The sequence below is a fragment of the Procambarus clarkii genome, chromosome 19, assembly GCF_040958095.1.
Source record: "Procambarus clarkii isolate CNS0578487 chromosome 19, FALCON_Pclarkii_2.0, whole genome shotgun sequence".
Classification (NCBI taxonomy): domain Eukaryota; kingdom Metazoa; phylum Arthropoda; class Malacostraca; order Decapoda; family Cambaridae; genus Procambarus; species Procambarus clarkii.
Genome location: NC_091168.1, coordinates 11,029,180 through 11,042,845, shown reverse-complemented (window position 1 = coordinate 11,042,845; position 13,666 = coordinate 11,029,180). Strand labels below are relative to the sequence as shown.

The 13,666-nt window shown below is 50.4% G+C and overlaps 1 protein-coding gene across 1 annotated transcript in view; it reads left to right on the top strand.

The window, feature by feature from the left end:
- Positions 1–13,666, top strand: part of LOC123757639 (uncharacterized) — a 285,082-nt gene that overhangs the window by 75,521 nt on the left and 195,895 nt on the right.

The window sequence follows — 13,666 nt, the reverse complement described above, 5'->3', positions numbered from 1 at the left end:
GACCACGGCCAGAACCGGGCCCCCTCAGAGAGGCAAGGGGAGCAATGGCTTAAAGAAACCCCCATTTGGTTGGAAGCATTCTATGTCTGCCATCGACCGGATCAGGCACCCAGAAAGGTAAGCGCCCCAAAACAAACCCCTATTCTGGTTAAAATTGCTACCAAAAGCCGAACTAGTGGATTGAACTCCCCAACAGAAAAACGAGCAAACTAGTATGACGTCACACGTCGCCGCACCACTGTCTGCGCTGCTGCCCCCTTCCCAGGAGGGGGAAGGGGGAGCCCCAGACCCTTCATGCCGGATTCCCACACCTCAGTTCTGAGGCTGGATGTCAAAAACACGAAAAACCACCGACCGAAGGGGGAGAGAGGGATGCCGGGGAGCCTCCGGGACTTACCCAGAAAATGGCGTTTCATTACATTCTACGCTGGTTTTCTGGGGGGAGCCCCGTTGGCTCCCCGGAGCTAACAACCCACAGATGGAAAAAAAGGGACTTACCCGGGATGCGGTCGTCGCTCACTCCTCAACTCAAAGTCGAGACAACTGGCTGCAACCGCCGACCCAAATCAACACAGGCCCGACGGGGCCCAGAGACATTCACGAGGTAACGAGAAGCCAGGATCTTGTTCGATCGCCAAAAACCCCGGGCCCGAATATCAGACCAAGACATGTTCCCAAAGACAGCAGCAAGAGCCGCGAACTTACGGACGTCATGGGCATGGAGATTGACCACAGGCTGGCTGAATTTGATAACCCTGTGGATGACCTGGGAGACCCGAACCCGTGAACAGGGAAGAATGGAAACCGGATCAACCCAAAGCACATCCCCAGGCACAGAAACCATGGCGCGCAAATAACGGTGAAGCGACACAACCGGACACAAAGCATGATGCACCCCTGGCCGTACCAACCAAGCATCAACCACCCACGGACCCTTCTGGAACTCAGCAGTCTCATTCTTCGCCAGAAAAGGAGACGGCTGCAGGCGAACAAAACAATCGCCACGTCCGAAAGAGCAGAAACGACACTGCGCCAAAGGAGAGCATGAAGCTCCCTGATCCGACCCCCAGAGGCTAATGCCAACAAGAAAAGAGCCTTGGAGAAACAATCTTGGACCGAAGGAGGCCACAACAAAAGGACGAGATGAAAGGTAAGCGAGCACTCTGTCCAAAGACTAGGACGGCTCAGGCGGGGCTTGAGCAGGCCGGAGGTGAAACAAAGCACGAGACAGCAAAATGGCGCAGACGTAACATAGATACCGAAAGCAAACAGAAGCAGCTCCGCCAGCGCCGCATGATACGAGACGACAGTGTTAGGCATAAGATGATGGTCCTGAAACAACCAAGAGAGAAACAACAAGACCACCCTAACAGACAGCGAACTAAAACGACAAAGATGCAAAAAGAAACAGAAGGACCTGCCAGGAAACTTCATACAGCCGCCGAGAAGAAACCCCTCAGGTGAGACACCAACAAGGAGGCCACCTGATCACCATAGAGATGATGATAGACTCAAGTAAAAAACCCATACGTGAAGACTCGAGGAGAAGATCGATCCAGCCATGTGACGTACTGGCCCGATCTGCTGGAAGAGGCGGAGCCGCGGGAAAACCCTACCATCTGTGTACACATCGAGCGAGGGCTCGGGTAGGCGCCAAGGCACTGAACCCCGAAAAACCCGAAGAGGAAGCCGGTGATGCAGCAGCTGCCGCAAGGCCTCTGGGGGTCGAACCCAGCGATCACGCGGAGGCAGAAGGGACGACCCCGAAGGAACCTGAACAGCCAGTGAAGCCAAACCCGACCCAGCGAGTAGACTAACATCACAAAGTTCAGGCTCCTGCACAGCCCCTCGAGCAACCGCCGGGTGACTCGAGGGCCCACCAGAAACAGGCGAAGGCGGGACCGCAGCTGCTGGAGAGACTCCGGAGGGAGAGACTCCGGAGGGAGAGACAAGGAAGCAGTTTGAAAGTTCCAAACGTGACCCAGCCAAGCCGGAACCTGAGAGGGGATCAGATGGGACTTCCTCCCTTTCACCAAGAACCCAAACCCAGCGAGCTGGGAAAGAACCAAATCCCTGGCTAGTAAGCAAGCTGACCGGCTGGGAGCCCAAACCAGCTAGTCGTCGAGGTAGGCCAACACCCGTACACCTAAGAGACACAAACGGGCCACCACGACCCGCATAAGGCGTGTGAACACACGAGGTGCCAGGTTCAACCTGAACAGGAGACAACGAAAGCGGTAACTTAGACGCCCCACAACAAAACTGAGCCAGTCCAGGAACCTCGGATGAATCGGGACATGCCAATAAGCATCCCAGAGGTCCAGGGTCACCATCCAAGCGTTCGGTTCTAAGAGGAGCCGAACCTGAGACAGCATAGTCATCCGAAAGGAGGGCCAATGAACCCAAGGGTTCAGATGGGACAAGTCCAGAATGAACTGCAGGTCCGCGCAGTCCCGTTTCGGGACTGGAAACAGACGGGAAACCCATCTAAGGGACGACGCCGTTTCGACGAGGCCCAAGCAATCCCACTCCAAGATGACCTGACAGAGTGCAGGGGAAGAAACCTGTCCTGCCAGCCCCGACCCCCCGAAAGGGGAGGGGGCACCCAACGCCACCGCAAGCCGACAGACACGACCCTAAACGCCCACGAATTGTGGGACCAGGCGTGAGCAAACAGAGCAAGCCCCCCCCCCCCATCCCCATCGCCCGGTCGATGGGGCAAACCACGAAAGGACCGGCGCCCCTGACGAGACCCAGAACCCCATGCAGAGCGAACACCGTGCCAACCAGATGAGGGCGAGTCCGAAGAAGGAGCTGAACCCAAACAAGACACCAGTGGCCTAGCACGACGAGAGGAACCCTGAGCCCTGGCACGACACTTACGGGAAGACCCACCACGGGACTCCTGGAAAACCAACAAGTCTGACATCGGATGACAAGCCGACGACGCAGCCTTGATAAACTGCACCACGGCCGATTTCTCAAACAGAAGAGGACAAAAAGGCGACGACAAGCTAAAAGCCAGAGCCCAAGCAGATTCCACGGAGGAACCCAGCACCGCCTGCCGATGCTAGGCAGTATTACTGCTCGGTTTTCGGATCCTCTTTTGGGTGCTGGGGGGTTTTGTCTTCCTGGTTTACCTTAAGGTAAGAGGCAGTTTTTACTGGTGGGGTGCAGGGTACTACGCAGCTTGTTTTCACCACTCACAGCGGCTGGCTCTGTTCCTTGGAGTACGTTGTCCTCCTGTGGGGTTTTGTTTTTGTTTTTCCAGACAGTTGTTTGGTAGATTTAAGTGCTGGTTAGCAGTACCCTGCCTGGGATTACCTGGGCGTGAGTTTCCGTTCAGCGCTCAGGTCCCTGGGAAACCCCTAGGGGACACATGGGTCCGATGGGTGTGTCCCCGGAGTCCCCCTCTCGCTTCGTGTGAGTTTGAGGGCTGCTCGATCCCCTTGACTCAGGGTGACCCGCACAGTTTTTGCCTCCATCACGCTATCTGTTGGGTTAGTGACACCTTCGACCCCGTGTCCTGAGAGTTCTGTTACTTGCTCGTGACTCAATTTACCCAATCTCAAGATGATGTTTTGCGGGTACAGGCGGCGCAGGCGTTGCATGCTCGTTTTAAGTTATTGCAACGCGCTAGGTTGGTTGCTCACCCGGATGCCTCAAGGCTGCCCCATTTTGCTTATAGAGACTCGGACTTGGGGGTGGGGGTCGCTTCGACCTTGGTTCAATCCGCACCCCCTCGTCTTTCCCCTGCTGTGGTGCATTTTGGTCCCCGCCCCACCCTCCCGCCCTGCTTCCCGCCCCGAAGTGTCTGAGGGTTTCGGGGTCGGGGCAGGATTTAGATGGTCTTGAATCTCTGGTGGTCTCGGGGGGATGCCCCTTCTGGTGTGGCGACAGAGGCATTTGACTCCGATCTCCCTGCTGAAGCCTCTGGGACTGACTAGTGGACCCACTTCTGTTCGTCTTACTTGGCTGCGCCGGCTTTTTTTTAGGGGCTGGTACTCTGGGGGATAACTTGGTCCCGAGGAGAGGGATCTTGGGGATGGGGAGGGGCTGACTTGGGGGCCTTGGGCCCTGCTGGACCTCGCCCGGGTTTTTCTACCCTCGGAGCGGTGCTTATTGTTACAGGGAGTGGGGTTCTCTTTTTCCCCCTCTGCGTATGAGTTGGATTTGGTGTCTGCCCCTCCCTGGGTTTGGTTCCATGTTCCCTCGGGTGCGTCAGTTTCATCCTTCCAGAGGTTTTTGACTTCCCGCATCCAGCCGTCTGCAGTGCGGGCAGCCCTGGCTTCTTACCTCCTGCGTGACCCGGATTAGGCCTCGGTGATGGATCCGTCGTCTTTCAGGTTCGGGAATTCTTTCTCTTTTAGGGTCCGTTATGAAGTTCCAGAATCGTCCTGGCTGGCGGACTGTCCTATTTTTGCGTTAGAGACTTGGCATTCTTTCTGTCGTTCCCGCACGCTTGAGTGGCGCAAAGTTTCGACGGTGGTTCAAGTTTTCTTGGGGGGGTGACCTTGAGCACCTCTATGAGTGCTTGTTTGCCCCTGTCCTTCACCGGGATGTTGGCGTTCAGCAACTCCATATGCTGGTTCCTTTCCTGTCGGCTGTGCAGGTGGCAGAGGACTTGCGTCCCCAGGGCCTCTTGGTTTCGACTTTGCGCTTCTTTTACCTCCTCGAGCTGTCTTTGAACTGGTTTGGGGAGGATGTGGGGGCGCTTAGGGCCGTTCCGAGGTTTGGTGCCTTCGGCTCGGCGGTGTGCGGGTCGTCTGCTTTGTTGAAGCTGTTTGCGCCGATCTTGCGGGATGCGGTTTCCCTGTTCTACGCTTCCCGGCTCACGTGACGGCAGGCGGTGCTTGCCTCCTCCTTAAAATTGGCCTGGGCCCTGGCTCTTAGGATGTCTTCGCCGTTTTGTCCTTTGCTTTTTGCTCCTTCGGCCGTGGCGCAGTATATTCAGGCTGCTTCAGCCAGTTGCCGTCCTATGTCTGACTTGTTGGTTCTCCAGTGGTCTCGGAGATAGGGGCCTTCCCGGAGAGGTTGTGCCAGGGCTCGGGGTTCCACTCGTCGTGGTAGGCCACTAGTGCCAGTTTCGGGTTCGGCTTTGCCTTCGAATGCGCCTTCGTCTGGTCGGCGCGGTGCTCACTCTGTGCGAGGTTTTGGATCTCGTAAGGGGCGCCGGTCCTTTCGTGGTTCGCCCCAGTGACGGTGCGATGGTGGGAGACTTGCGTTGTTCGCTCATGCCTGGTCCATTGATTCGTAGGCATTTCGGGTCGTTTCCTTCGACCTGCCTTGGCGTTGGGTGGCTCCTCCTCTTTCGGGAGGTTCGAGGCTGGCGGAGGCAGGCCTCTTCTCCTGCGCTCCATCGCATCGTATTGGTGTGGGTTTGCTTGAGCGTCGTTGAAAAGATGTCGTCCCTCAGATAGGTTTCCCGTCTGTTTCCAGTGCCAAAATGGGACTGTGCGGATCTAAAGTTCATTCTGGACTTGTCCCGTCTGAACCCCTGGGTTCATTGCCCCTCCTTTCGGATGACTACGCTGTCTCAAGTTCGGCTCCTGTTAGAGCCAGGTTCTTGGATGGTATCCCTGGACCTCCGGGATGCTTATTGGCATGTCCCGATTCATCTGGGGTTCAGGGACATGCTCGGTTTTGTTATGGGGCGTCGAGGTTACCGTTTTCGTTGTCTCCCATTCGGGTTGAATCTGGCACCTCACGTGTTCACGCGTCTTACGCGGGTCGTCGTGGCCCGTCTGCATCAGTTAGGTGTTCAGGTGTTGGCCTATCTCGACGACTTGCTGGTTTGGGTTCCCTGCCGGTCCATTTGTCTGTTAGCCAGGGAATTTGGTGCTTTCCCAGCTCGCCGGGTTCGGGTTCTTGGTGAAATGGAGGAAGTCCCATCTGGTTCCTTCCCAGGTTCGGTTGTTGCTGGGTCTTGTGCGGTACTCTCGGACCGCTTCCTTGTCTCTTCCTCCGGCTGCGGTCCCGCTTGCGCCTGTTTCTGGGGGGCTCCTGGGTCACTCGGCGGTTCCTCAAGGGTTTGTGGAGGAGCCTGAACTTAGCAATGATGGTCTACCCACCAGGTCCGGTTTGACTTCGTCGGCTCTTCTGATTCGTTCGGGGACGTCCCTTCCGCCTTTCTCGCGATTGCCGGGTTTGACCCCCGGGGGCCTTGCGTCAGCTGTAGCGTCGCCGGCTTCCTCTTGGGATTTTTTGGGGTTTAGTGCCTTGGCGCCAACCCGAGCCCTTCGCTTGATGTGTTCACAGATGCTTCGTTTCTCGGCTGGAGCTTTGTGACCAGTGCTCACCAGGCCGGCTAGAAGCGGAAGGGTCTGTCCTTCCGTCAAGCCCACAGCACGGTGTGGAAGTTTCGCGGCGGTGTGGTTTGCGCTTCGCAGGGTTCGGGTCACCCGCAGATCGATGATACGGCTCCATTCGGACTGCTCCCTGGTGGGTCATTGCCTGAACCACGGGTGTTCGATGTGGTCCTTGGCTCTTTGGCTCTGGTCGCTTCGGGTGACTCGTCTACTGAGCTCTCGGGGTTTGGCTCTCCTGGCCGTTCGTGTGCCGGGAGTGTCCAACGTCTTGGCCGACGGCCTGTTGCATTTCGTTCTCCTATCCACGGAATGGACGGTCGATGCCAACTCCTTCCGTTGGCTCTGCCATACGTTCTGGCACCCCGAGGTGGACCTTTTCATGTCAGCGTGGTCGCGGAGCCTGCCCCAGTATGTGGTGCCTTTCCCCAATTGGGAGGCCGTCAGAGTCGATGCCTTTCGGCAGGACTGGTCGAGGTGAGGGTTCCTGTACCTCTTTCCCCCGGTTCAGTTGTTGCTTCAGGTCCTGGCTCACTTGGAGACCTACCAGGGGAGAATAGTCCTCTTGGCCCTGTGGTGGCCGGCCCAGCTGTAGGTTTCAGGCGCTGCTTGCCCAGTGTCCGAATCCAGGGGTTTTCCTGCGGCCCCGCCTGTTGTAACAGATCAGCCCGGTGCGTCACGTGGCTGGTTCTATCTTCTCCTCGAGTCTTCGTGTATGGTCTTTTTGACTCGGGTTTATTATCATCTCTATGGTGATCAGGTGGCTTCTTTGTTGGTGTCCCACCTGCGGGCTTCGTCTCGGCGACAGTATGAGGTCTACTGGCGGTCCTTCTGGTTCTTTTTACATCTTCGTCATTGTGCTTTGCTTTCTGTTCGGATGGTGTTGTCCTTTCTCTCTTGGTTGTTCCAGGACCGTCCTCCTTATGCCTAACACTGTCGTCTCGTTTTGTGTGGCGCTGATGGAGCTGCTTCAACTTTCTTTCGGTATTGATGTTTTGGCCATTTCGCGAAATGGCCATTTCGCAAGCTGTCTTGTGCATTGTTTCACGTCCGGCCTGCTCATGTGCCGCCTGAGCCGTCCAGGTCTTTGGACAGAGTACTTTCTTTTCTTTCTTCTCCTCGGTTTGTTGTGGCAACTTCGGTTCAGGATTGTTTCTCTAAGGCTCTTTTTTTTCTGTTGGCATTGGCCTCTGGGGGTCGGGTTGTGGAGCTTCATGCTCTTCTCCGGCGCAGGGGAATTCTGCTCCTTTGGTCTTGGTTTCTGGCAAAGAATTAGACTGCTGTTTTCCGCCGGAGAGGTCCCTGGGTTGTACGTGCTTGGTTGTTCAGGCCAGGGGTGCTTCATGTTTTGTGTCCGGTTGCGGCTCTTCGCCGTTATTTGTGCGCCACGGCTTCTGTGTCCGGAACGTACTTTGGGTTGATCCGGTTTCCCTTCTTCCCTGTTCGCAGATGCTGGTCTCCCAGGTAGCCCACAGAGTTATTAAGGCTAGCCAGCCTTAATAATGACATTCGTCAGTTCGCGGCTCTTGCTGCCGTCTTTGGCAACATGTCCTGGGCTGAAAATCATGCACGGGGTTTTTGGCGGTCAAACAGGGTCATGGCTGCTCGTTACGTGGTAAACGTAACTGGGCCTTGTCGGGCCTGTGTCGCTTTGGGTCGGCGGCAGCAGCCAGTTGTCTCGACTTCAAGTTGAGGAGTGAGCAGCGACTGCCTCCCAGGTAAGTCCCTATGTTTTTCCTTTGTGGATCCGGGGAGCCAAAGTGTCTGCCCCCAGAAAACCAGCGTTGATTGTAATGAAACACCATTTTGTGGGTGAGACCCGGAGGCTCCCCGGCATCCCTTCCTCCCTCAGGTCGGCAGTTTTTCGCGTGTTTTGACATCCAGCCTAAGAACTGATGGGTGGATAGCCGGCATGAGGGGTCTGGGGCTCTCCATTCCCCCTTTCATGTAGTGGGGAGCTGCGCAGACAGCGGTGTGCCGGCATGTGTTGTCATGCCCATTTCTTTTAGTGGGAGTTCTATCCAGTTGTTTGGCTTTTGGTAGCAATATTTTAACCAGAATAAGGGTTTTTTTTTGGGATGCTTACTTCTCTGGGCGCCTGACCCAGTCGATGGCAGACATAGAATGCTTCCACCCTCATGGGGTGGCCATTGCTCTCCATGCCTCTGAAGGGGCCAGGTTCTGGCTCGTGGTCCCCGGTAGGCCCACAGAACTCCATACACATGACTGATGCCAAAGTCTGACATTAGCATATCAGCCTAGTAAGCTCCGGGGAGTCTCCGGGTCTCACCCAGAAAATGGCGTTTCATTACATTCCACGCTAGTTTTTTGTGGCCACTGTTTTGTTTGAACACCACACCAGCTTAGTTGTACAGTTGGTTCACATATTTTATTATATAAATTTATCACATTATACACTATTGAATACAGTAGAACCTTGAGTGATGACCGCCTCAATTGGGGAGCATTTTGGGAAACGAGCGCCCAGATCGCCAAGAATTCGTCTTGTATGGCGAGCGCTCGTTTCAATAGCGACATCACCACATGGTGGTGTCGTGCTTTCTTCTCGCTCATTCTCGGATGCCTCCGACGATGCAAATAAATTATGTTTTATTGTTTAAAGATGCTACTGATGCTGGGATATAAATGGGTGACTGCTGTGATATTGCAAAGCATTGACTTTTATGTAGAAAAACGAAATGCAATTGTTTGAACAGCAACAAATGTCAAAAAGGTTCGTTCGGTATTCGGCAGGTAGGCTGCTCCATGTTTCTTAAATAAACAAAAAATAAACAAAATTGAAAAACAGAACAAATGTCAAAATGGTTAATTCGGTTTTTGGCAGGTAGGCTGCTCCATGTTTCTTAAATAAAAAAAATGAAAAATTAAAAAAACAGTTGAAACAATTTGAAAAACGGACAAATGCAATAAAGGTTCGTTCAGTGTTTGTCGGGTAGGCTGCTCCATTATTGAGACATAAATGAAAAATACAAATCAAATGGAACACATTTGAAACAAAAAAAATTGCCGAACACCGAACGAACCTTTTGCTATAAAAAATGAAAAAAATATTGAACAAATTTTAAGAAAAAAAATGCAATAAATGTTTGTTCAGTGTATGTAAGGTATGCTGCTCCATTATTTAAAACATCGAATTAAAAAATCACGACGCCGGAACGGATTAAATTCATTATTCGAGGTTCTACTGTACTATTACTGCAAAACAATACAGAAAAAATCAGAGACATTGAAATAATTAGGTAATAATATCTTTGTGGCAAACTCCTGCCTGTGTGTGCTGGTGAAGCAGATCGATACAGGATGCTTAATCTGTCACCGCCTCAATTTTGCCAGACTTCTCTGCTCCTATTGAGGGGGCTCATGCCGAAGGACGATCCTGGAAACAATCTATGTATGCTTTTCTCAGGAACTACCGTGCAACACCGCATGGAACACTGGGCAAGTTGCCTGGTGAACTCTTATTTGGACGTCCTATGAGGATCTCACTACCCGTCATACCAGCCGAGGTAACGGATACACGTCTCGCTCAGAAGGATGCACTAGCCAAGGGCAAATTGAAAATTGCTCATGATCAACATGCAAAGGAACAATTCATAAAGGTTGGAGACACTGTTCTAGTTAAAAAGACAAAAATTGGGAAAGATAGATATGCCGTATGATACAAAACCATATAAAGTGATTAGTGTAAAAGGAACTATGGTAACAGCGAGTAATAGAGATCATAGTATAACACGTAATATGGCTTATTTCAAAGTGATTCCAACTAGTGTAGAAAATGATGAAGTGCAAAGTCGAACAAAGGAAAAAGAAAAAATGACTTATAACCCAACAAACAATATCTTCAAGGGATATTCTTGTATTTAAGGACTCTCGTCCTAAACGTCATGTTAAACGCCCTACACAATTTGATGATTAATTGTGTTCCTATGTAATGCAAAGTATTTACTAATTATGCTGAACTAAATTTAATATTGTTTGAATAATGCAGGATCTCTCATTCAATATTTTGTAACTTTGTATTACAGTTTCTTTCATATATGTTTAACATTGCATATGTATTTTTAACATTGAAATCCTGTGTGGTAAAGATTAAGTTCTTTAAATTCTTTGTGTGCTTAATTAATGTTAAATGTATGCAATATCTCTTGATATAGTTAATAACTTACTTTGTGTTAATAACTTTGCTTTGTGCTACAAGCATGGTAGACATGTATTCATTCTTTTATAGACATGTATTCATTCATTCATAGACATGTATTCATTCTTTTTAACCCTCAAACCGCTAGGGGCCCAAATGGAATTCACACCCACAGGCGCAACAAAAAAAAAAATTCCAAAAAATTCTTTCGTCTTATAGAAGTGTTCATTTTTGTTCCCTGATCACGGAAAAAATAACAAAAAAATCGTAGGTGGCATATTTTAGCCACAATAGGGTAGGGAAGTGTGGCAAAAAAGGGGCGTTGGCAGAGCCTTCGCCAGACGAGGTCTACTCCGCCCGAGCTGTCAGACGGCAGTTGCCACAAATATATTATTACCTAATTATTTCAATGTCTCTGATTTTTTCTTAGTTTTTTGCAGTAATATTATTCCATACAGTGAATTGTGGTATATTTATATTATAAAATGTGTGAATCATCGCTGTACTCAAAATTATGGTGTGTATATTAGTGATTCAATTATTATGTTCATAAAACAATAAACAAATAGTTTTGCTGTTGTTACACTATATACACAGGTTATATATAAGTATTTGCATGTTTTGTACACCATAACAAACTACTAAGTTGGTCTTGTGAGTCAAAAAGAACCGAGGAGTGAAACACCAAACACCAGCGAGCCACTCACTGCCACTCCCTCCCTCAACACCACCTCACTCACCCTCATTCACCTCCCACAATACTCTTTTGTATTTATTCACTATACACAGATGTTATATATATGTATTTACATGTTTTGTTCACCATAACTGTACATCTAAGCTTGTATGGTGAGTGAAGGCCATAAGACGTAGCTACTCACACATTCAGCTGATCGGCGGCCGCCCTCAAGGCCAGACGCACTAATATTTGTCATCCAACAATATTGTTTGTGGTGTTATGACGCTATATACACACATTATATATAAGTATCTACCTGTTTTATTCACTATACCTGAACAAATAAGCTGGTATGGTGCCCAAAGATCATAGTGGCCATCAGTAAACACCATGCCAAGTCGTGCAGACGACGCTCCTCCCTCACCAAAATGGCGGCTCCCAACCTACTCCTCTCGCTGTTATCTCACACTATACACACGTTATATATAAGTATCTACATTTGTGTTCACCATAGTGAACCATTAAGCTGGTATGGTGAGTGCAGTCAATAAATGGTGGCCACACACAGTCAGAAGACGACGCCACAACCCTCCCTCCCACAGCCTTACTCCTCCCTCCATGGAGCACAGCGCTGAATATCACCACAATCCTGCTGTTACCAGAATCCTGGTCAGTTTTATCACAGTCAGGGGGCTTCAGTAATACTATCACTGCTAAATAATAGCAGTATCATTTATATTATGGTATTTGTAGGCGATGCTGTGGTCACAAGCTGAACAGCGGTGCTGTGAGCTCGTGCTGCGTGCGCCAGTCTTGGTGGCTTGCTCAATACTGACGCTGTAACACCCAAGAATGTTGGCCTGGATTTTTTTTCTAGGTGGCATCTGGCAACTATCGGTCGTGGCTGTACTATAGCTGCCCCTATCCCAGGCGGGCGTTTAAATTATAGCGCTAGACACGAAATCATATATAAATGATGTGCGCGGTTTAGGTTTAGTCACTGATATCATTTATATATGATATGCGCGGTTTGAGGGTTAAAGAAAAGAAGGGATGTCATGTTCATAAAAAACGGTACCATCCGTTTGTATGTGCTGCGGCTCAGACGCCAGGAGAGGAGATTAACAAGAAAGCATGCAGGGACGCCATCAGCTTGGAAGCTGCTAGTCATGTATCAGTTTAGGTATTAAAGTCAGTAACCAAGCAATGGCTTTATGTCAACCCTACAACCAAGACTTCCTCAGTAACACACAACACCACAGTCGACATACCAGCTCAAGATGAACACGGGTTCTCCGGCAGTGTTGTAAAAACCCTGATGGAACCGTTGCTGAACAAGGGGCAAATACTATTCACCGACAACTATTACACCAGCCCCTTGTTGACCAGATACCTCCTTGCCCACAACACCAGCATATTGGGCACTGTGAAGGCCCACAGGAAGGAAATGCCAGTGTTTGGTATTGGTATAGCAGTGGGTGATTGCCAGTTGCGTAAGTGTGACAATATGCTGTCAGTACGGTGGAAGGACAGACGTGAGGTGAATATGCTGACTACGATTCACACCGGTGACATGTTGGACAGTGGGAAAGTCCACTTTCAGATGCGCTTCCCCATGTATAAACCGGACTGTGTCATAGACTATAACGTGAACATGCGCCTCATCGATAAATGTGACATGATGCTTGGTGCAGTGGAGTGCGTGCACAAGTCTGTGAAGTGGACGAAAAAGTTCTTCTTCCACCTAATAGATGTTGCAGTGCTCAACTGCTTCAATATGTACCTGGCAAAATCTGGCAGGAGACCGTCACTACGTACATTCAGTGCTGGTGTTGTGTCACAGCTGCTAGTAAAGTATGGCAAGGAGGGCTCCGTTGCACCTCACGGGGTGCAAACAACAATGCCACACGCAGCTCCAGACAGACTGAGGGGTAACGAGAACTTCAGAGTAGACATGCTGGAGTATATGCCAGGCACAGCATCATGTGAGAAGGGTAAACGTGTGTGTATAGTACTGCAGGAACACTACCCGCAGAGAACAAAAGAGAAGATGCATCAGCACCTGGTGCGTGGAGTGCAAGGTGCCACTGTGCCCCGTTGGGTGTTTCGCAGCATATCGCACACTTGCTGAGTACTGAGTGTGTTGATGTTGTGTGTATATAGTGTGTGATACTGTACAGTGTGTATATAGACTGTAAATATAAATATATTAGTGTGATACATTGGAAATATGTGCAGGGATAAGTGAACATTTTTGTGATGCACGTAACACAGTGTCTACAGACAGTACGGATATTCTACTGCCATAATATAGTGTATGTGTTCATTATACATAGGAATGGCATGTAAAAACAAATAAATTGTATTTGGAACTGTGCGCAAAAAATGAACAATAATATATTCGCGGCAGCTCACGCATCCTGCCCCGGGAGCGTACACCACGGGCGAACAGGGAATGATGACGTCACGTGCCAACTTACGGACCCCATAGCAGCCAAAGTAAGCACAATTTAAACTTTCCAT